At 45.1% G+C, this 23,859-nt stretch overlaps 1 protein-coding gene across 1 annotated transcript in view; it reads right to left on the bottom strand.

The window, feature by feature from the left end:
- Positions 1–23,859, bottom strand: part of HELB (DNA helicase B) — a 362,767-nt gene that overhangs the window by 264,553 nt on the left and 74,355 nt on the right. The window lies entirely within an intron of this gene.

Here is a 23,859-nt window from a genome sequence, read left to right as displayed (position 1 = left end):
AATATACTCCACTATCAACAGCAACCCTATATTGCTCACCTATAATTCGAGGTCAGCAACAAGAAAACTCAATATCGATCCAATAACTCCTATCCGTCAGTCCTGTATGCAAAAATAGGAATAACGTGTATATCCTAAATACATCCATTAACATTCAAACCCCATAAGCCCCATTCCGTGTTCAAAATCTCACAGGAAATTGTCCGTAATCAATAGTACCGTTTACGTAGCCTGAAAAAATAATAAATCAATATAAACTACCGGTCATAGATACTAGTTGTAGAGCATAAATAAATCCCATAAAGAGCTAATCGCAAAATATCAACTGTTTGCACCGTATCAGTCTCTAACTGTATTACATGGCGTGCTCCCCGTGCGCCATTACAGAAGCTGTTTATAAAGTCGAAAACAAAATAGGCGCCATCTTGAAACGGTAAAAAGAACCCACTAATACAGGAAAGAAACGTATTACCTAGGCAATCAGTTCTCCCAATAGTATTTGTACCTACTTATGCATTATCTAATGCAATAGTATAAATTATAATGAATTATTAATTTCGTCGATCAACGAGCAATTTTCAGTCCGTAATAAAGTACATCATCACTTTCTATTAGTAATGTACGTCCTACCGTCGGCTTACAGGAGACGCTAAAATAATATTAGTTCCCTTTATCTGAGTCTGATTCATCCTCAAATAAATATAATGTGCGTAAGAGTTACATTATATATGTTAGAATAAGTTTGAAAAATACACTCAGACATAATGGCCAAAGCCAGTGGTTCCCAAACTTTTTTGACCTGCGGCTCCCTGTACCTATTGGCCTTTGGCCGTGGCTCCCCATTATGTCACTTTTTTTTCGGGTGGGGGGATGTAAGCCCGGACTTAGAAGTACTTTCATTTCTCTTCATGAAAATAATTGGGATGAAGCCGATAAACATATTCTAATTATATTTGTATCAAAATTAAAATGAAAGCAGTCGTTTAATAATAAACTTTAAGTGTTAAGTGACTAAGTGCAGAGAAACATTCCTGCGTCTTCAGGTGCCTGTGTTAATCTCACTTTGCCTGTTCCGTGATCTTCGGGACCTCCTTTTCCCTCCATCTGTTTTGGGGCATCTCTCTGTTTGTACATATGTGTTGGTATTTTTGGAGCAGAGACCTAGTTGGAGTGAGATGTGTTCAAGAGTAGACGCTGACAGGGAGGGCTTTCTTAATTCCCCCACGACAGTCTCTTTTTAATTCAGATGTTCTGGATCAAGTGAAACAAACGATGTATATTTTAGTAGACACTGCAAATTGACATTCACCTCTGGGGTCAGGTCAAGCTGTGCACTCCCTTAAGTACTGCCTGGTACAAGCTGTACATACAGTCCGCACGGGCCCCAAACCCTTTAAATATGAATATTTACAAATATATTGTTTTTTAGATAAAAATGCAGCATTCAAACACTAAGGAGCGCAGAAATGAATAATGTATATTTCCCTTTCATCTGATGTTGTCCATTAAGAAAAAAATGGTGTTTTGGGGAGGCTTTTGTTTCTGTAAACAACAAACAGTAAAATGAATTGCTACAATTCTTTGGTGTGCCTGTAGCAGTTTTGTGTGTGTTTAAAAAAAAAAATGTAATTCCATCATATAAAATAATAAAATTCATATGCAAGACATTAACAATAACAGGACTACAGCAGTCACTTGCACACATATTTCTAGAAATCTCGGAGGAGGGTCTCTTTCTGTTGAGTCCTGGCTATCTCTTAGGGTGCTTCCCAAACCACAAATAAATTGAGTTATCTCCCCCCCCCCCCATTCTGGCTTCCCCCTTCCCTTTCAAAGCGCTAACAGCCAGGCCAGAGTTCAGGTCCCCATTAATGTTTCCCACTAAAGATGAACCATCATAATGTGTAGAGCCCTTGACATGCGCTCCCCTTGTGATCATCCTTACAAAGCCTTGTTGAAAATCAAAGCCCCTCCCAGACCAGTGAAGCAACCCCCTCAATATGTTTTTGCTACTGGATGAGCCAGCCTGGCCGCCTGGGACTGCTTTCGTTTCATCTTACTGCGGTGCCACACCTGGATAAACACAGGCTTATTTTTAATCACACAACAAAACCTCGTTCGAAATTAAAGGTTTTTTATATAAACATAAAAGCCACACTTCTGCTCTAGGACAGCCTCTGTGAACATTAAGATTCTGGCTGTAGGTTTATTTCGATAGCGTTATAAAAATGTGCCCCACCCCGAAGTACTGCATCTTTTTTTAAACAATTTTACTTGGAATAAAAATGAGTAACGATAGCAAATGCTTCTCCTGATTTAAACCACGGTCATAAAAAAACGACAACTCTCTGTCCCAAATGGGTTATTCGGCGCCACAAAGAATCTACAAACGTTCCACATTGCTAAAATATTAATCCGAACCTGCTACCTTTTCCACTTTCCCAAGCTGTGTGGCGCCCCTGGCTACTTCTAACGGCGCACCAGGGCGCCGCGGCGCACAGTTTGGGAACCACTGGCCAAAGCGATGACATCACTCACCTACGAAACGCAAGCAGCCCGGGCTGAGCGTGAGAGGGCGGGGGCTGCCGGCGCATGCGCGCTCCGAGCCCCGGCGCCAAAGCGGACTGCGGCATCTGAAGTCCCGGGTCCCAGGAGGGGGCCCGGGTGAAGACCAGCGCTGCGGAGGGAGATCGAGGATCGAGACTGACCCCCTGGCTGACGAGAGACAGAGACACGGAACACACTAAAAGAGCCCGGTGAGTTGGGGGGAGGGGGATGTGTGTGCGTGCGTCTGTCTGTGTGTGTGTGTTGTGTGTGCCTGCCTGTGCCTGCGTGTGTGCCTGCCTGTTCCTGCGTGTGTGCCTGCCTGTGCCTGCGTGTGTGCCTGCCTGTGCCTGCGTGTGTGCCTGCCTGTGTGTGTGTGTCCCTGCCTGTGCCTGCGTGTGCATGTGTGCATGTGTTGTGAACAGCCGGCCGGGATCGGAGCGCGTGACCTGATCCGATCCCGGCCGGCTGCGTGCTCGTGACAGTCTGTTGTCTCTGCCTAGTCCTTGAACGGGAAAATGGCTGAAATGATTGCAATAGATCGCTTTGCGACAGCAGGGGCTTTCGCCCCTGCATCGCAGGCGCGACCTAAAAAGGGGGTGGTGATGGACGGAGCATCTGAACCAATCAAACACTCACACCCAGTCAACAGATCTGGGTTTAATCCATCACTGTTCTTTAGCCCACTCTGCCACCCCAGTTCAGACATGGCCATATGCAAATCAGTCTGACCCTGACCCACATCACAAAGCACCTCAAGAAGCTTCACTGGCTTACCATTTACAAACGCAGCCAATTCAAACTTCTCACGCACACATACAAAGCCCTACACAATACAGGACCAGAATACCTGAACCGCCTCATTCACTTTCACCAATCCACCAGACACCTACGCTCTGCCTCACTCTCGCACATGCAGCTGCAAAAGCGGAACTGGAGGTTGCTTGTTTTCCTACATCACACCAAAGACATGGAACAACCTCCTTCAACACATCAGTGCCTCGTCCTCACTTGAGTTACACAAGAAGATGAAAACCTGTCTCTCTTGGTAGAAGCACCCTGGGGACCACACACCTTCACGCTTGCCCAAGCACCTGGATACCCTCTCTGGTGATTAATGCGCTATACAAATCAACATAACGTAACAATGTAACATAACATTACATGGAACTGAATGAACAGTGAGTGCGAGTCGCGTCACCACTGAGACACTAGACATGGACATAACTTACAACTGTTGGGCATAATGTTTGAGGCTGAAGTGATCTCTGTGGCGTAAATCTCAAGGAGAAATAAGGATGCCTCTGCCCTTTCTCATTTGTCCCTTAAAAACTATAGCGTTTTGCCAAAAAGTGATCACAACTGCAATGTTTGAAACATTGATGTGGAACATCAACATTTATCAAAATTCCTATGAAGATATAAAAAGAAAAAAAGACTACTAGACATTTTGGCTCACTTACATATTCAGTTTCCACATTAGACTTATTGAGTGAGTATACACTTTATAGATTGTTTTGGGGAAATATCCTACAAAACTAACTGTGAATTAGCTGGCTTACTTGCAAAGCTTAACCATTACCTGTAATCAGATTTTAAGCACATTTTTGGGAGGAAGTGACCTCAAAGCCAACAACGTTTAGCAGCCTCACAAATGTTATCATTAAACATATAGTGTTTGGGAAAATATCAGCTGAAATCATTTCAATTGGTCCAACCAAGCGGTTTTACTAAAGAGGGTCAATGCATGCAAGGTTTGGTATCTAGGAAACTAGAACCTATTGCTTTTAACTATCAACTAGCATCATATGTATCTGCAAGTATGATGCAGTGTCTAGTTTAAGAAGGCAACACAAAATGTGAATTGTAACCTAAAACACCAACTGTATTGAAAAGTCAACACATTTACTCCATAATGTACTAATATGTTTCATTGAGGGGACTTGAGGTAATTTTACCTCTAGGTACCTTACATTTTCGTTTAACCTGCTACTTGACAATATAGCTTTATCTGCTGGAAGTTCTCTTTAGCGGAGAGTATGTAGACTCCTCCCTTCCACTTTGTGAATGTTGACAAAAACATGTTTTAACAGTGGGGAGTGGTCCTTAAAGGAAAACTGTTTTCATTCAAACACAAAAATATATATTTTAAAGCAATTATAGACCTGGTAGTCTGCTGACTTGAGCGGGCCACAATCCCTGTGATGGCTGCAATTCCTACTGGGTCACAATTTGCAAACTACCTAATTAATACTCATGAGGTAAGTTGAATTGCGATACACTAGGAATCAGTACTTTGTAAACCGACTTATTTGTAAGTCAGTTCGCAAATTACCACACTGGTGAGAAAAATACTGGTTGCAAATTGCAACCAGTGTTTCGAAACCAGTTCTTAGTACATCTAGTCCTAGGTTCCTTCAGCCTTCCACATAACCTGTATCGGATAGGACAGGGAGAGGCAGGATTCATTTGTTTAGTCTCAAGTGCTTGCTACACGGGCAAAGAATTTCTCATCTTCCAACATATGTTGGTGGTTGTCTGTGTGTTTGTGCTTCTTCCAATACATGTGGTGAGTGCTTGTCCTTGAGCTTGTTTATAATAAAGTCATGATCATCCCAACTACTACATCCCAATCTCCTTCTAAGAGGGAGAGATTTGTCCTCTCCTCTTCTCATCCTGTTGCTCTTGTTCTCCAGTCGACTGACCCGGTGTCCTTTTTCAAACTGTATGTAGCACTGAGTTAGTATGTCTGCATATAAATGCCCATCAAAAACCTTTCCTTGAACAGTATCAGTGTGTTTAATGCTCTCTGAATGATAAGACTACAGGATAGGCCCTTTTTTACATCTATCCTGATTTGATAAATTTATCAGCAAAACCCTGGATTTGTGACAGATTTGGAGGGAGGAGAGGCAAGGGACTTCGAGTTGCACCCTTTCCTCCTTAGCAGGAGTGAGGGCACATGCAGAATGGAAACATCAAGGTTCAAAATGGAAGTCTTCCCCGCCATGTTGAAGGAGAGGCTCCGGCACTCGATACACCATGGTCAGTCTGGTCTAAGCTGCTGTCCTTACCTGAAGAACCTCCGTGATGCCTGGATTGCAAAGAGCACAGACCTTTGGTGGTTTTTCACCAAAAATCAAAAGTAATGGTGAAAACAGACGATAAGACAGTGGCAACACACTCCTAATCCCATGGTTCACTTCCCCTACCAGTAACATAAATCCATAGACCCAGCTGAATCAGTGACCTCACAAACTCTCTATAGCCATATACACACACACACTCCAACCCCCACACACCCTATTCACTACAGAACCTCCTACTCTGCATCTTCCAAAACAAAGCAAAATCTCCAAACACACCACACCACAGCACACCCCATCTCTCTACATCTCATACACCAATCTTACTGCCAACAAAACAGCAAACATCAACCGCTCAGTGAAAAAAGTATTGTGCATGTGGCACTAAGACAGAATCTGAACCATCATCTTAAAGCTGGGTGGTGGGCAAGTATGCCGGTTTGATCTGGATTGGCACATTACTCCTAAAGCCACAAAATGTTTGTGATCAACACCTTCCCAGACATTCCAGACAACATTCAGCAAATGTTATGTAATCCTTGAGAAAGTATCTATTCTAGTATGGTCATGACTGTAACAGCAGGAGTAATACTGGAAACTGGCGGTGCCTTAGTAGTAATTTCCATCATGGAGTTGGTTGCTAGTTAGGAGTTGCATGTGTCAGGCCTCTTTATCTATTTGTATATTTGCCTGCATTATTTATGTCTATTTAAGTGTTATGTAGAACAGTCTGAATCAGGTAACGCCGAGGTGAGTAGAATATAAGTGAATTGAAATTAGGAGACTTCAGAGTTGGGAGTGAAGAAGGGGCAGAGGTCTAGAGCCAGAGTCTATCCTTAAATCAGTCCTAGGTCCCTGAACCCACCAAGCAACTCAGTAAGGGAGATGCAAATGTGAGAAAGACCTTGAGATAAATAGAAATTCAGATGAACAGCCAGTTGTATAACCATTCTGAAACGTTGAGGATACAGAGTGAATCTCCTTTTTCCCTAAATTAATATATGGAAATGCCAGGTGACACGGAACATATGGGGCACAATGAGTGTAAAGAAGAGTGTAAAGAAGACCAAAGCAAGAAACTACAGACACCTGTCTCTGCAAACATTTAGACTCATTACAATCAGTAAGTATGTAGTTCTTAGTAAGGCTATTTCTATCACCAAGTGTTCTGTTCCAAATAAGTAGCCCAATATAGACTCAGGTAGTCACCTAACATTTAACCTATATTCTCTGTACCATTACACTAAATACCGATTCTTAGTAATGACCTTTTGCCTAGTTATGGTAATGTCCCGAGATGACATAAGTCTCATTCATTATGCATGAGGATTCTTGGAATCACAGCAGGACAGCAGGCCTACCATCTCCTGAATAATAACTATGTATAAGGGGCATTCCTTCCGTCATCCCAGTCCGACATGACACATCAAGGTATATCCCCAGGGGGTACCACTTTAAGTATATATACATCAACTCTTGCTGAGATAGTCAGACAACAAAAGGACTTCCATGCCGACACACTAATGCGAGAGGCTGAGGCTCCTGCACTGCTCCTTGCGGGGTGTCCATCTCGAGACCAAGACGGGCTCCCACAGTCTCTCACTTCAGGTTATGGGGTTGACTTTATCCTAGAGGGATTCTTGGCTTTACACCCACATACATGCTAGGTAAATTTAGGTACATCTAGATTAGGTCGCATCGTAGGAGTATGCTTTTATGACTGTCATGTATTTTATATACTTGCCTGTATTAAATGTTTTAGCACGATGGTAGAAATCTACCATCCTTTTACTCTGCTAGCTGCTTATAATCATTTATATCGGTTACTGTCTAATGGTTGTTTCAGCATACCTATTTTACACTAGAATGACGCTCATTCAATAAATGCTTATTGAAAAACGTCCCCACCGTTTATTCTGTGTATCTCTATGAGACAAAGTGAACACGAGTGACTGAGCGAAAAGTAGCACAGTTTCCACGATCTTTGATGGGACAGAGTTGTCATGTTCGATAGTTGCCAAGGACTATTCTCTCCTTGGTAAGAGGGGTTTCTAGTGGCACTGTGAGCTAGCTGGTATACAGGCTAACATACCCCGTAGGGGTGTATAGAATCAGTTGGACACCAATCCTACAGTGTATGTTGTTTCAACGCACAGAACCTATATAGGATTATAGGAACTACACGACAAAAGATCTGCTGAATATGGAGTTTTACTCTGTTAAACTATGAATTGCCTATAAACTTGAAGTATTTATAATTTCACGAGGCATACAAATCATGTTTAGTGCAGCCATGAATGTGGTAGAGAGATGTAAATAATGCTAGTGCCCAGCAGCAGGAGAACCGCTGGTTAAGAGGTAGACCCCAATGTAAATGGTGCCAAGAGAACCCCCGGGGTTCCACAATTTTGGCAGCAATGAGGCAATAGATGTATTCCCTTGCTGTCCCTGGGAGCAGACACTCTGGGACTATAACACTTTTTTAAAAAGTGAAGAATGACTGCAATGTGTTGGGACGTGCTTTAGAGTTGTTGAGTCTCCCGGGTATTAGTGAAATACATTGGTTTGTATAGATAAAGGATGTCTGTAATAGGGTGGGTAAAGTAGGCCTGTGGAGCACTCTTGAAGAGTCATGCCTTTTAATTTTGCGGCCAGAATTGGTAAAATCCTTTAGGAGGCAAAAAGTTACCCACATCCTGGAAAGCTCGTCCTCTGGTCGTTTGACAGCAGAATTCCTAAAAATCAATGACGAGTACATTATGGAATCTTTTCTGGATGACATCCAACCAACTCTGGCAAGGAAATTGTATGTACAGTTTAGATTTGGGACTCTATCGCTCCGTGCCTTTTCGAATAAATGGTCCAAAACTTAATCTGGAGGATGCCCTGCTTGTAATTATAAGGAAGAGACAGAGCTACAGGTCTTTTTTGTCTGCCCCAGTCATAAATCAACCAGACAGCACTGGCATATCAAATCAAATTTCAAAGCTTTATTCGACATTTGTCATAAAAGCATCCTCCTAACCCTAATACAATAAATACTATGTCTAAAAATATTTCCTAAAACACATATTAAACAGTGACAGTCGAATGCTATACATATAAAAAAATACCATTATATTCTCCATAATTCATAAAAATTCTTAACAATTCATATAACAGAATGGATAAATGGTGGCAACCAAGTTCAATTTACTATATTTGACATAGAGTACGAGTGCGGATTACCCACGCCCAAGCAAGAAATTTTGCTACGGCAACTACAAATGGAGCTGAACAGTCGGTTTCTAGTATTCTAAGAGCTATTGATTGGCTACGGGTACCCATGTTTAAGCACAGTGATTTTAACCATTTGCGCCTAGGGCTGGTATACAATGGGCAACAGAATAACAAATGGGAAATGTGCTCTACTTGATTCTTACAAAAATAACAGTGTTCATCCCACGATGGGGACCAGTGTTTCTTGAACACGTTCACAGGTAATGTGCCTATGCGGAACTGGAAATACAGTTTCCTGTCATATGGACGTTCAATTATATCCCAATATAATTCACAAGACGGGTACATTTTTATGTCCAAAAAACAAGATGTCAATTTTGATTGGGATCCATTACAGAACATTGTTGTATACACCATTTCCCAATATAATTCTTTCAGTTTTGCTTTTGTAGGAAAGCTAGCCACATCATTAGAGCCCCATAAATAATCCAATTTTAGCTTTGCAAGAAGACCCCGTAGTTCTTTTAGCCATTCAATGCAATGAAATCGATCAAACTCAACAACATCTGCCAAAGCTGAAGCATAATGATTTAGCTCTGGAGTCACCATCAGGCGTCTCCAATATAAGAGTGGCCGTAGCCTGGCAATATCCTCAATGTTTTTCCTGCCAAGATCCAATTTCAATGGAATTGTGGGTGTGCTTTGGGGGACCGTTACAAGCCCTCGCAAGAATCTATTTTCTGCACGTCCAAGCTCTCCCAAATTTGAAAACCCCCATAATTCAGAACCATATAAACAAGCGCCCAATACTTTCATATTATAAATTTCAAGTGCACAATTTACCGGCTTAGTTAACGAGGCTCGATGTTTTAGAGCAACTGCGCCTGCGAGCTGGTTAAACTTCAAAACTGTCGTATTTATGTGCGATTTCCACTTCATGTTACCCTGTAAGATGATACCTAAATAAGAAAAAGCATCCACTTTCTCTAGGGGAATACCTTTGTATTTTATTACACCTTTAAAAGTGGAGTGTTGATTTAGGCACATAAATTTAGTTTTCGTGGTATTCAATTCAAGACCCCTATTGTCACAAAATTCTCCAAAGGCGTCTACCACTTTTTGAAGACCGCTCGGTGTACGTGAAAGTAAAAGCGTGTCGTCCGCAAACATAAGGACGGGGACACGGGAGCCTGCTATGAATGGGGCATCACTTGAGAGTCCCTTTAGATGATCAACTGTGCCATTTATATAAATTGAGAATAATGTTGGTGCCAAGACACATCCTTGTCTTACCCCTCGTTCTACTGGAAATGGGTCTGTAACTTCTCCCTGCTTGCCCCACCTAATTTTGGCAAAATTATTTTCATGGAGGCGAACTAGGAGGGTAAGGAGTTCCTGGCTTAGTCCTACATCAGCCAGGGTCTGCCACAATTTTTCTCTAGGGACCAGATCAAACGCTGCTTTGAGATCCACAAAAACGGCATACAATGACCCCTTTTTTAGTGTGACATTTCTCCAATAGATGGTTATGAAGTATAGTACTTGGTCAACACTACTAGTCAGGGGGCGAAACCCTGCCTGATAGGGTGAAAGTATGTCCCCTTCATCAATCCATTGCTGCAGTTTGTTTTGGACTAGGCGCCCCATTAGTTTTTGGGCTGTGTCGATTAAACTAATAGGTCTGTATTTTTGGCTAGGGTTTTGTCCCCTTTTTTAAATATGGGGATAATTTCTGCTCCCTTCCAAGATGCAGGTACCTCCCCTCCCATCGCTACAGCATTGGCCAGCATTTTAAAATAGGTACACCAGGATTTCCGGTCCGATAGGAATATATCAGCCGGAATTCCATCCATACCAGGGGCTTTTCCCCCCGCTATACAATCCAATGCTTTACTAACATCCATTTCGTTAAAAATTTCGAGTTTGAAATAGACAGGTGATGGGGGTTCAATGGAGATGTAGGCTAGGTTTCGAGCATACTGTGGTTGGAAAAACTCAGTCCATTCATGTTTAGCTACGTGGTTTTGTGGCTGAGCAGCTATCCCTCCCCTTTCCCATTTTACCAGGGACCAGAATCGCTTAGAGTCCTTGGCGGCACAGGCCTCCTTCAAGTCCTGCCAGCATTCCTCATCCCAACGTTTCCTAGCCTGCTTCTGAGTCTGCCTATAATTATCCCTAGCCCTCCTAACTGCTATGGCATTGCCTGCTCTCAATTCTGTACTTAAATTGAGTCGTGCCAACCTGCAACTCTTATCATACCATCCTTGCCTGGGTTGTTCTTTTTTGGTTTTATTTGAATTTGCTGTTTTAATAAAAAAGCTTTGGATGTTACAAAAGAGGTATTTATGTGCCTCCATCATATAATCTTGAAAGTTGGGCTTTCCACAGTGGGACTTAATGTTATTTACTTCATCGACTACTATTTTTTTGAGAGTCTCGAGTTTTACTGGATCTTCTAATAACATTCTCCATTTCAGATGTCGTTGGTTGTTTGAACAAACAACATCTTGCGTGACCATTTCATTTATATTAGTAGACACTATACTCTCATTATAGGGGTTAAGGGTCAGGCATAGAGGGTTGTGGTCACTTTCTAATCTCTTTTCCACGACCATATCTACCATTTTATTCCAGGCCCTTACATCCAGTAGTAAATAGTCAATTCTACTAGCTGCTCGGCCATTATCAAACGTGTTATTCCCTTCTAAATCAGAGGGCGAACGCCCATTTACTGCTCTTAAACCTTTTGCTAGGCAGAGACTCTTTAGCTGAATTGCCACTGAACTCCATTTTTTAATAACAGGCACCTCTAACTGGGGTATACCCCACTTCACATCCTCCTCTTCAGATAAAGTCCTGTCCTCTTCGCCCAGAGGTTCAAAGGTGGCATTAAAATCTCCGCCTACTATTACATGAGATTTTACTATTATCACTTCTATATTCTCCTCCAAGATTGTTACGACCTCTGAGGATTTGCCACTGCCAACTCCCCTGGCATAAACATTATATAAGACAAGTTCATGGCCGTTTTCCCAACTGATATCAAGAGCTATGATATCATTGGAAGGTGCGGGTCTTTGTTTTATGGAACAATTCAATGATTGACGAACCCAAATTAACAAGCCTCCTGAGGGGCGTCCCAAACGATTTCTAGTTGCTGACATATGGAATTTTAAATACCCCAGTCGAAAAGTTGGAGTCACTGACCAGGTTTCTTGGAGCATGATTATATCAAATTGATCAATGAAGTCCCCCCACTCTGGTATGGTTATTTTATTTGCTATGCCTGCTATATTCCATGACACAAGAGATAGTGGTGTAGTCACTTGATATGGCAACACCTGGCTCTTCTCAATATTATTTGCAAATACTTCACGTTCTGCAATTACTGCAATTAATCCAACTCCGCAGGAACCTAGGCTTCGCACATTGTGCTGAGGTTTTCAGAGTCTTAAAGTACGTCACTCAGGGCCACATCGTTTTTGCCGTATCTCGTTTTTTAAATTCAATGTGGCGTGTACGTTGGACTTATTTTAAACCAATAATTATGGCCCTAGATACCTAAATTATTTGTTTTATCTTTTACCTTTGTACCTATTCCTACATTTCTAGCAGTTTTATTGATAATAGCTTCTGATGAATTATGTTTTTAAACTTGTGACACAAGAAGAATCTAAAATGCATTTTATCCTCGTCAACTGTACAGTTCTTTTCCTCTTTCACTGGGACACTTTTTTGTATGGTTATGTATTATTTATGATCCACTTGTGTATATCCCCTCTCGTGAAATTGTATGATTAAATTACTTTTATGGTCCATGAGACTGAAATAAAGTAATGGAATGGAAATAAATATAAAGTTGCTGATGTTAGATTCTGCAATGCAGCTGTGGTGTTGCGCTTGTGGGTGTGCCTGAAATGATGTTGTACACATTGGGTGACTGTTGTATGGATTTGCAAGTGTTACCAGTTAAGTTCTAATAACAATCAGTCACACCCCCTCCAGACTGTGCCCTGACCGTAGCAAAGAGGACGAGGGAGAAAGAGAGTAAAGCAGCGCAGAAAGTAATATGGCTCCTTCTGGCTTGTCCCTGTTCGTAACAAAGATGCACCAGCCAGGCTCGAACAGGATGTAGGAAAATTGGAAAGAGGGAAAAGCAGCATGCAAAGTCTTCTTTAGTACAGCTCTCTCAAGTGTTATATTTCTGCTCACAGTACAGGTATTCAAAGAGATTCTCAGAAGGTATAGCGACCCACTAATTCGAAAAGGAACATGCAGTGTTTTAGTATTATTCAAGGCTAAATGACATTCAGGCTACATATATAAAAGCCATGAATAGTCACTATCTTCGTAAAGGTGGTTTACAGTGAACCTAAGCCAAGTGAAAGTGAAGCCGCTAAGCCCCAAACTTGGAAAAGAGTTCCTGAATCATCTGAGATGGGGTTGGAGAAAACAAAGCCAAAACGCAATCCATAGAACAGAGTCAGCATAACTGGCCAGGAAACCAAAGACCCGTACATTTTAAACACAAGGACTGCATTCGATAGACAGCAAGAAGCCATAATGGACTGACCACCAAAAAACATTGAAAAATATTCAAAACAAATGTTAAGTAGAACATGCACAAAAATCAGAGTGCGCTAACCACACAATGTACAAGAGGAAACAAAGAAATGATAACGCAAATCAATGTGTACCCCCAAAAATGTTTTTAAACTTTCCTCTCAACTTTAGTGTAGGTCGCAAAGTAAAACAAATGCATATGATAAGCACAAGATTAATGCTTCAAATTAGAAACAAAGCAGAAGGAATCCTAACAGATGAAAGGAGAAAGGATTAACCGGGGCAGATAGGAAAAATTCTAGGTTTCGACTTAATTGTTAACCAGCTACATATGAAAAACATAAGTTTCCAAAAAAATGAAAATGAAGCTGGATTAATGGATTTTCTCCAGTGCAGTAATAAGGAAGATCAACATGTTTTTGGTGAACAGAATAGAAGGTGAGGCCAAATGATGCAAATGTTGAGCTTGATGTTAGAAGTTGATGCAACAGGGGTAGTAATGAAGATGAGACTAAGAGCCTTAGTTACAGTTTGGTGGAGCTGGAAATCTGTCAAAAAGTGTTGGATGCCCCAGTCATTTTATTTAGAGTGCCATTGACACAAATGTACTCTTAATGAGGCAGGCAGGAAAGCCGCCATTGTGTAGTTGGCACAACTCTGAATAAGGCCATAAGCCTGATGTCACAGTGTACTCCGATATTTTTCCTAGAGGCTACCTTGATGGCTGTGTCATTGGAAAAGGGGGTATTGGAGACGAAATGCATGGATGGTTTCAAAAGAGAGAAAAGCAGAGAGCAAAGAGATGATTTGATTGATTGCACAATTCCAAAAGTTGAGTGCAGTTATCAAGCAGCGGATGGATCTAAATAAGACTGTTACCTTTTACTGCTGCTGCAGGGGCCCCATGAAAACATTCTTGTGCTTCCCAAAACTACTGGTCAAATCTTTTATGCAAGCCATACATTTCTGATCATGCTAAATCCCCATTCACAAGCGCAGCCATTTCAAACTTCTCACACACACATGCAAAGCCCTGCACAACACAGGACCAGAATACCTGAATAGTCTTGGTCCCCCTGATTAGACTTGTATAAACAACGAAAGAATGTAGGTTCACAAAAAGGAGAGAGATGCAGAGCATGGAACAGAGTGTGCAAATCAATTGGATTTGTGTAGAAGGTCCTCACTCACCACCCTGGTTGGTGACATGCTTCATCATTGGGCCCCACCGGGTGAAGCCAAATGCCTCCCCGGTGTGCTACGACGCCAGGTTTACTGCGGAAGGGTGACGGTGGCAGAGTCCCCGTTCCGCTTGTCTGCTGAAGGTAACTATTATCGTGCCTCACGCTGAGCCCAAATATTGATGTATGCGAGTGTAAGGAAATTACCTGCTTGAGTATATTTTAAAACATTTGTTGAGTTAAAAACGATGTTGCTATTTGCATATTGAAAACGGAACAATTTTACTTTTCCTGTACATTTTAAAATTTAAAACCACTTCACTTACACTCACTGAACCAACACCTCATTTGCTGGTCGTTTCCAGTATTTCCTTCGTTCCTGATTACAAGGGGGGAGGAAACAGTCACTTGAAGGAAGCCTGTGCTCGTCTTTGACTCCTGCCCGCCGCGTTACGACGCGGTAGCCAATACCGTTGCGCGGAGGGCGGGTCAGGGAGAGCCAGGCACTTCCTGTTGGGGCACTTCCTGAGCGCTTAGCGCTCTAGTGGTTGCGTTTTGCTGGCCTATTTAGGCGGAGCCCAATCAAACAGCAGGCTGCGGAAGGGTGACGGTGGCAGAGTCCCCGTTCCGCTTGTCTGCTGAAGGTAACTATTATCGTGCCTCACGCTGAGCCCAAATATTGATGTATGCGAGTGTAAGGAAATTACCTGCTTGAGTATATTTTAAAACATTTGTTGAGTTAAAAACGATGTTGCTATTTGCATATTGAAAACGGAACAATTTTACTTTTCCTGTACATTTTAAAATTTAAAACCACTTCACTTACACTCACTGAACCAACACCTCATTTGCTGGTCGTTTCCAGTATTTCCTTCGTTCCTGATTACAAGGGGGGAGGAAACAGTCACTTGAAGGAAGCCTGTGCTCGTCTTTGACTCCTGCCCGCCCCGTTCCGACGCGGTAGCCAATACCGTTGCGCGGAGGGCGGGTCAGGGAGAGCCAGGCACTTCCTGTTGGGGCACTTCCTGAGCGCTTAGCGCTCTAGTGGTTGCGTTTTGCTGGCCTATTTAGCCATCGCCCCCCACTAGCGCGCAGCGGACGCGCGCAGCGGCGCCGCAGCGACGCCGAAGACCAGCCAAAGAGCTGCCCGTCTGCGCCCGTCCGCGACAGGACGAGGCATAGGGGCTATGGTCTCACCAACCAACCACGCAGGCATTGCAGGTACCAGAAATATTACATACTCTGCCAAAACTCTTCGTGGTCTACAACCAAGAGAAAATTGCGGCACACACATTCCCTGTTTCCAACTTGAGGGTTGCTTCTCATGCCTAACATGCCGCTTTCAATCCCTACCCGTCAGGATGAGTGCAAAAAGCAATGCTCCCAAAAAAGAGGGATTAAAATGTTTCTTTTTAAATGTCCGGTCCCTCCCAAAACATCAAACAGAGGTATGGGATCTCATCAACACCATGCAGCCTGACACATGTTTTCTCACCGAGACATGGATGAAACCCCACACAGTCACAGCTATTACTCTAGGGGTCCCCTCAGGCTACAAAATTATTCACTTTGACCGAACAATCAAAACTGGTGGTGGCTTAGCCATCATATATAAGGATACATTCAATGTAACAATCATAGATCAAAGGTCAAGTCCCCATTTGGAAATAATGATCTTCAAAATCAAAACGGAGGGTCACACCTTTTGGAAAGGCGCTCTGGTTTACCGCCCTCCAGGATCCAAACCTGACTTTGCCCTATCCCTGCTGGAGCTTTTAGCCCCACATTTTAAAGCCAAGGAGGACTTTATCCTCCTTGGAGATTTGAATATACACATGGATAATCCGGCACACCCTGAAACGATTTCACTTACAGCAGATCTGTCTAACCTAGGGTTAAAAATAATAAATACCGGTGCTACCCACATAGGTGGCCACACCCTAGACTCTCTATTTTCCAACTGTACAAAAATACAATGCCTCCCGGCCAAAGAAATCCTCTGGTCCGATCACTTTTTGATAGAGTTTTTCCTGTTGACTGGCCCTACAAAACCTTTGCACAAAACACTGTTCCCGCCAATATTGCGCCGTCAATGGCACAAAATATCAGTGGAAAATTTGCGGGATAAATGGATACAACCCATATTCACTGATGAAGACACAGCTGACACTGCATTAGGAAAACTCAACAATTCGCTAAAATTAGCCATCGACACTCTGGCCCCACTAAAACCTCACAAACAATATCTTCCAACTAAGCAAGAAAAATGGTATTCCTCTGATCTTAGAACAGAGAAACAGAAATGCAGGCGTCTAGAAAAAGCATGGAGGAAATCAAAAACTGAGGAGGAAAGGATAATCTATCAAAAGGCCCAGTCAACCTACTACAAAAACATAAAGCAAGCTAGGAAGAACAGTCTTTCCTCACAATTAGCAGAGGCAGGCAATTGTCCAAGGGAGCTGTTCAAAATACTACAGAGTTTTGTAAAACCCACAGCTAGCGAGAGCCCCGATGAATTCTCCCAAGTACTCTGTAATGAGATTTCTATGTTCTTTGAGGACAAAATCAACCTCATCTATAACAAAAACCTAGCGTCCAACGGTGCTGGAATCACGTTCCCCCTCCCTATAGGTCTGCCAATTCAGAATAAAAAATCACTACTCTCTTTCCCACCAGTTAGCGATCTTGATCTACCACCCCTCATCAACCATATAAAAACTGGGTCTCCCAACGACCTCCTTCCAGCTAAAATGCTCTCCCCTCTGATCACCCTCCTGGGACCCTCCATACAGTCAGTGATGAACATCTCACTGACTGAAGGTCAAGTCCCAAGGGAATGGAAGGTGGTGGTGGTGAACCCAATAAGGAAAAAGTCGGCCTCTCCCTGGACAGACCTCCCTAACCTGCGGCCCATCTCCCTTCTACCACACATAGGGAAGATGACTGAGAAGCATGTTAACACCCACCTATCAAATCATATTGAGGCAACGGATGGAATGGACCAATCACAATCTGGGTTCAGGCCAAACCACAGCACCGAATCAGCCCTCCTAGCAGTGACCAACAACATCAGGATGACACTGGATGATGGGGGGTCTATGATTCTGGTGCTGTTGGACTTATCCGCTGCCTTTGATACGGTGTCTCACGAAGTGCTTCTCGGTCGTCTGAGGGTAGTGGGATTGGGGGGTGCGGCTCTGTCCTGGATGGAGAGTTTTCTCTCTGGCCGCTCTCAAGAAGTCAGGCTGGGCTCCCACAAATCCATCTCTAGGGAGCTCACCAGGGGAGTGCCACAGGGCTCATGCCTAAGCCCCACATTATTTAATGTGTACGTGGCCCCCCTGGCCGACTTAGTGAGGTCCTTTGGGTTCACCCCGGTGTCATACGCCGACGACACCCAACTTCTGTTCCCTTTCAAAACCTTTACACCTGCCTTAAAACAATCCTTTGCAGATGGAATGAGGGCAGTATCAGAGTGGATGGCCAAGAACTGCCTTCAATGTAATGTTGGCAAAACAGAAGTATTACTGTTTGGTGATGCAGGGAAACTATGGTCAGATGAGTGGTGGCCTCTAGAACTAGGACCTGTCCCCATTCCGAAACAGACCGTGAAAAACTTGGGGGTGCTATTCGACCAAGCCCGTACATTTAAAGATCATGTTAACCAAGTCGCCGGTACATGTTTCCGGGACATTGGTCTTCTGAGAAGAGTGTTCCCATACCTCCCAGACACACACAGAAAGACCTTAGTTCAGGCTTTAGTTATAAGCAGATTGGACTACTGCAATGGCCTCCTTTTATCAACTAACGAAGGCCAATTTAACAAACTGCAAGTAGTCCAAAATACGGCGGCAAGGCTAGTTCTTAATGCCCCACCTAGAACTCCCTCCCGCCCTCTGCTTACTGAACTACACTGGCTTCCCGTGCGGCAACGCGCTAAATTTAAAATTCTATGCTCCATCCATAAATGTCTGATAGGCACAGGGCCTAAATACCTGACTAATACCTTTCAACCCTATGTCCCTGGGCGATCACTACGCTCAAGCAACCTTCAGCTGTTGCAGGTACCAAGAATAAAAAAATCCAGAGAGGGGGGTTGTGCCCTGGCACACACAGGTCCCGTTCTTTGGAACTCTCTCCCCCAGACACTAAAACAAATCACCAACCACATGTCCTTCCGAAAAACCCTCAAAACATATCTTTTCACTAATAGTTAAAACACACCTCCCCCACTCAGTCACCTCTGAGCACGAATCTGTATATCCTATGTTCCTTCACCAGGCAAAAGCGCGGAGATACCCCTTCGGGGGTCTATTCAGGCGCGATACAAGAACATAAAATAAATAAATAAATACTGCGGAGCTGGTTTTTGTGAAAGTAGTTGTGAGTGTGGTGAGGATTAAAAATGACCAGATTGTGTCTTACGAAAAAAATGTATTTGGTAGCCAATCTGACAATTATGTGTAGGAAAATTTACCAAAATAATTGTTTGGCTATTTCCACTCAAAGTGGGGTCGACATGTTTCTGCCCTTGTCGTTTAATTTACTGAGCATTCTTCAGGACCATGGGAAAGTGTACCTCGGCGGTATGGGCACACTAAGGCTCACCCTAACCTGAGGGCGTGAAAGTTAAAAAGCCGTGAAAAATGTGTGTAAACAAACCAACAGGTTTGTGGGGTTACCTCTAAATCAGAGGAGCCTGTTGGATTTGTTATGTGAGCGATCCACGCCCCATGGGTCTCGGGAGGGGGGTGGAGGCGAAAGTGGCACACCGCCCGCAACGCAAGGCACCTGTCTTTTCCCGCTGTCCGGACCCTGTGGATCCATGGGGTCCGGACAGAGGGAGAAGACAGAGGGAGAAGACAGGTTCCGAACGGGTGCCTGGCGTTGCGGGCGGTGTGCCACTTTCGCCTCCACCCCCCTCCCGAGACCCATGGGGTGTGGATCGCCCACATAACAAATCCAACGGATTACTCACCTTACTTTAGAGCTTTTATTCCAAATAAAAATTTCAAGCGAATTTGTACATGAAATAATTACTGAATACTTAGGGCCCAAATAAGACTCTGGCGGTGAGGGGGCGTTGTGGCATGCCACCACCCCGCACCTGCACCACCAAAGTTGACCACCGCCCGCCCACCGAATTACGGTGGCTGGCCCACAGTGCTGCCTTTAAAAAGGCTCATCAGAAAGACTCAGAATGGCAACGCCATGGGTCAACTACAGCACATTACAGCACGGCATGGACTGTAAAGTCCATGTCGTGCTGGAACAGGGGGTGCATGCAGACAGGGGTGCACACTATGTGCCCCACTGCATGCATCCCAAAGGCTCTGAGGCAACAGGGTGGCCTACAAGGCCCCTATTGACTCTACGCTACCCTTTCAGCTGTCAGCCAGCTTGTAATATGCTTGGCGGTGCGCAAAGGCAACACCAAGCATATTGTGGCCTCAGACTACCACGCCAGGAAGCGCAGAACCCTAGTGGTTGTGGCAGTCGTAATGTGGTCCGGCCACCGTAGTTGTAATACGGCAGTCGGACCACTGGTGCAGCAGTCCCTGACTGCCACTGCACCTCCACTGTGAATTTGCGGTCCTATGGACCACCAAACTCGTTATTAGTCCCTTAGGCTTTAGCATAAACATGTATAAACTGCTGCTGAATCAAGAAGCATAATGCAGAGTTGTTCCTGGCTGATGCATAGATCATTGTAATTGAGGAATCTACAGGCGATGATGTGTCGTAGGTTGGACACATCATTTTTTCTGCACACTCAGTTTACATTGCTGATAATGAACCAAATCTAACATTCTAGGGCAGTGGTTCAAACCTTTAGGCTACTGTGGACACCCGCCCCCTTAATCATTACTGGAACCCAGGGACCCCCCACTGAATCATTATAAGAATCCGGGACCCCCACTGAAATTGAAATGTTACATTTAATATTCTAAGCTATTTTGGACCACCTGAGTAGGTGATATAAACTCCCAGAGAACCCCAGACCTCAATCAATCAATCAATCAATCAGTTCATTTGTAGAGCACACTACTTACCCGTATGGATCTCAAGTCTGCGGGGGGGGAGGGAGGGTGCTGCTACTGCTCCAACAGCCAGGTCTTGAGGAGTCTCCTGAAGGGCAGCGGGTACTGGGTCTGACATAGGCGGATGGGGAGGGTGTTAAAGATTCTTGCGGCGAAGTGGGAGAACGATCTGCCGCCCGCTGTCGCTCGACAGATGCGGGGGACAGTGGCGAGGTCAGCGGAGCGAAGCTGGTGGTTTGGGTTGTAGAAAGTGAGTTGTTTGTTGAGGTAGGCTGGGCCGGTGTTGTAGGGTGCTTTGTAAGCGTGGGTGAGGAGCTTGAAGGTGATCCCCTTGTTGACGGGGAGCCAGTGCAGGTCTTTCATGTGGGCTGTGATGTGGCTGTGGCGGGGAATGTAGAGGATGAGGTGTGCGGAGGCGTTCTGTATGCCTTGTAGTCGTTTCTGGAGTTTGGCTGAGGTTCCTGCGTAGAGGGCGTTGTCGTACTCCAGTCTGCTGCTGACGAGGGCCTGGGTGACCGTCCTTCTGGTTCCGGTGGGGATCCATCTGTAGATCTTTCAGAGCATGCGGAGGGTGTTGAATCAGGAGGAGGAGATGGCGTTTACTTGCTGGGTCATTGACAACGCGGAGTCCAGGATGACTCACAGGTTGCGTGCGTGGTCAGTGGGCATTGTTGCAGCCCCTAGTGTGGCCAGCCACCATGAGTCGTCCCAGGTGGAGGGGGTGGATCCGATGATGAATACCTCCATCTTGTCCGAGTTCAGTTTCAGGCAGCTGTTCATCATCCATTCGGCAGTGGCCTTCATTCCTTTGTGGAGGTTGGATTTGGCAGTGGTGGGGCCTTGGTGAGGAAGAGGATCAGCTGGGTGTCGTCGGCATATGAGATGATGTTGAGGTTGTGCGATCGAACAATGTTGGCAAGCGGTGCCATGTAGACGTTGAAGAGTGTCGGGCTGAAGGACGATCCTTGGGGTACGCCGCAGATGATCTTGGTGTCTTTAGAGCGGAATGGGGGAGGCGGACACTCTGGGTTCTGCCGGTGAGGAAGGAGGTGGTCCAGTCCAGTCCTTTGTTGCGGATCCCTACTTTGTGGAGGCGTGTGCGGAGGATGTGGTGGCAGACGGTGTTAAAGGCACCCGAAAGGTCCAGGAGAATGAGGGCCGTGGTTTCTCCGTTGTCCATCATGGCCCTGATGTAGTCGTGGCGGCGATGAGGGCTGTATTGTTGCTGTGGTTGCTGCAGAATCCAGATTGGGACGGATCCAGGATGTTGTTCTTCTCGAGGAAGGAGGTCAGTTGCTTGTTGACAATCTTCTCAATGACTGAACGGGAGGAGCGAGATGGGCCGGAAGTTCTTGAGGTCCTTGGGGTCAGCCTTGGGTTTCTTGAGTAGGGCGTTGATCTCGGCGTGCTTCCAGATCTCCGGGAAGGTGGCGGTCTCAAAGGAGCTGTTGATGATCTTGCAGAGATGGGGTGCGATGGTGGAGCTTGCTTTGTTGAAGATGTGATGCGGGAAGGGGTCAGATGGTGAGCCGGAGTGGATGGTGTTCATGATTTTGATGGTGTCTTTGTTGTTGACATGGGTCCAGGAAAGCAGGGGGTCGATGTGGCTGGGGGCAATGAGTCTGAGGTGTCTGTGTCTGACGGGGGGCCTGGTTGCTGACGCTGTCGTGGATGTCTGCGATCTTGCGGTGGAAGAAGGTGGCTAGGGAGTCTCAGAGGTCTTGCGATGGGGGATGTCATTGGAGCTGGGGTTCGAGAGTTCCTTCACAATGTTGAAGAGCTCTTTGCTGTTGTGTGCGTTGTTGTCTATGCGCTCTTTAAAGGAGTTCCTTTTGGTGGTTCGGATGAGTTGGTGGAGTCTGCGGATGGCGCTCTTGTAGGCTGTGCTGCTGTACGTTGTCTGTTCGTGGTGCCACTTCTTCTCGGAAGCCTGGAGGTCGGTGGTGAACCAGATGGCTTTTCTGTCGGTGCGTCTGTTCGAGGGTTTCTTGATCGGGGCAAGGGTGTTGGCGCAGTCGCCGATCCATTGCCTGAGGTTGATAGCGGCAGAGTCGGTGTCGGTAGTGCCCGTTGGTGGGTTTCGGGCGAGGGTGGTGACAAACTGTTCTTCGGTGACTTTGACCCAGCTGCGGAGGGGGGCCCGTTGCGTGCGCTGGTGCTTGGTAGACTTCTCGAAGGTGAAGTGGACGCAGCAGTGGTCGGTCCAGTGGAGTTCAGTGGTGTGGTTGATGGTGACGTGGCTGCTGGCGGAGAAGATGGGGTCAAGCGTGTGTCCGGCAGAGTGGGTGGGGGTCGTGACGAGCTGTTTGAGTCAGGGGTTGGCGAGGTTGTAGAGCAGGGTGGTGGAATTGCTGTCGTTGGTGTTCTCGAGGTGGAAATTCAGGTCTCCGAGAAGGATGTAGTCTGTGGATGCAAGGGCGTGCATGCTGACGAAGTCGGCGATGGAGTCACTGAATTGCGGTCGGGTCGGGTGGTCTGTAGATGAGGGTTCCTCTGAGGGTGGTATTGGGGTCGGTGTGGATCAGGAAGTGCAGGTGTTCGTGGCGATCTCAGGTTAAGAACTGCTATTGTAGGGCATGCAAACGTACTTAGTGAACAACCCGTTCAGAACTCACCTTTGGGCGGTATGGCCCATGCAGAATCTCAAGACGTGAGTGAGCGGAAGTGATTTTAAAACATACAGAGCCCTACCTTATTAAATTTGAGGATCTGACTTGTAGAAAATCTAGCGTATGCACACCCAAAGAATCTACCAGCAGCTGAGTTGAACTTAAGACTAAGATTCACTGGAACACATGCCTATTAATTACCAAAACCCCTTAATAATGTGTTTCATCGAGAATACCAAAACTTGTAACATCGTGCTAACAAAAATCAACATCTGATAATATATTAACCCATTCCATGCGCCACAAATTCCGCCGCTGCGCATGGGGCTAAGCGGTGGGCCCGGCACTTCAGCGCTCATGACGGCTCCATGCAGTCATGCCTCACAAGCGGCATGTGCTCATGACGGAGTGGTTCCGTCACAACCCCGCCCACTCATACAAAGCCCGCACAGGCGGGGAAATAGCGCCGCGTGGGAGAAACGGCAGCGGCATGACGGCTCCACGCTGTCATGAGCACATGCCTACCGTGACTCATGATGGCGTAGAGCCATCATGAGCATGGAAGGGGTTAAATACAAAAAACAAATCAATCAAAGCCCAGCAAAAGCATTGGGTG

This window comes from Lissotriton helveticus, chromosome 1_1 (genome assembly GCF_964261635.1).
Source record: "Lissotriton helveticus chromosome 1_1, aLisHel1.1, whole genome shotgun sequence".
In the NCBI taxonomy this organism is placed as follows: Eukaryota; Metazoa; Chordata; class Amphibia; order Caudata; family Salamandridae; genus Lissotriton; species Lissotriton helveticus.
The sequence above is the reverse complement of the archived record's forward strand: the minus strand, read 5'-3'. Positions and strand labels throughout refer to the sequence as shown.